We start from the raw sequence: 1,050 nt of genomic DNA, 5'->3' as shown, positions 1-1,050 counted from the left end.
CCTGTTTGTTTCTCAGAGTCCATAGTCTCTCATGGTTCATCTCCCCCACCGATTTCCCCCCCTTCATTTCTCCCTTCCTACTATCTTCTTTTTTTAAAAAAATTTTTTATTGTTATGTTAATCACCATACATTACATCATTAGTTTTTGATGTAGTGTTCCAGGATTCATTGTTTGTGTATAACACCCAGTGCTCCATGCAGACCATGCCCTCTTTTTTTTTTTTAAAGATTTTATTTATTTATTTGAGAGAGAGAGAATGAGAGACAGAGAGCACGAGAGGGAAGAGGGCAGAGGGAGAAGCAGACCCCCTGCTGAGCAGGGAGCCCGATGCGGGACTCGATCCCGGGACTCCAGGATCATGACCTGAGCCGAAGGCAGTCGCTTAACCAACTGAGCCACCCAGGTGCCCAGACCATGCCCTCTTTAATACCCATCACCAAGCTAACCCAGCCTCCCACCCTCCTCCCCTCTAGAACCCTCAGTTTGTTTTTCAGAGTCCATTGTCTCTCATGGTTCATCTCCCCCTCTGATTTCCCCCCTTCATTCTTCCCCTCCTGCTCTTTTTTTTTTTTAACATATATTGTATTATTTGTTTCAGAGGTACAGATCTGTGATTCAACAGTCTTGCACAATTCACAGCACTCACCATAGCACATACCCTCCCCAATGTCTATCACCCAGCCACCCCATCCCTCCCACGCCCCACCACTCCAGCAACCCTCAGTTTGTTTCCTGAGATTAAGAATTCCTCATATCAGTGAGGTCATATGATACAGGTCTTTCTCTGATTGACTTATTTCCCTCAGCATAACACCCTCCAGTTCCATCCACGTTTTTGCAAATGACAAGATCTCATTCCTTTTGATGGCTGCATAATATTCCATTGTATATATAGACCACATCTTCTTTATCAGAATGGGACTAACTTTAAAGTGGGTGATCAGGGAAGTCTTCTCTAAAGGCCTGATATTCATGATGAGAAATATAGGTTAAGAAGGTTTCAAACAAGCAAAATGTGTGAGAAAAATATTTGGGTGGAGGAAAAAGT

The sequence above is a fragment of the Neomonachus schauinslandi genome, chromosome 6 (genome assembly GCF_002201575.2).
Source record: "Neomonachus schauinslandi chromosome 6, ASM220157v2, whole genome shotgun sequence".
Taxonomy (NCBI): domain Eukaryota; kingdom Metazoa; phylum Chordata; class Mammalia; order Carnivora; family Phocidae; genus Neomonachus; species Neomonachus schauinslandi.
This window is presented reverse-complemented; position numbering follows the sequence as displayed.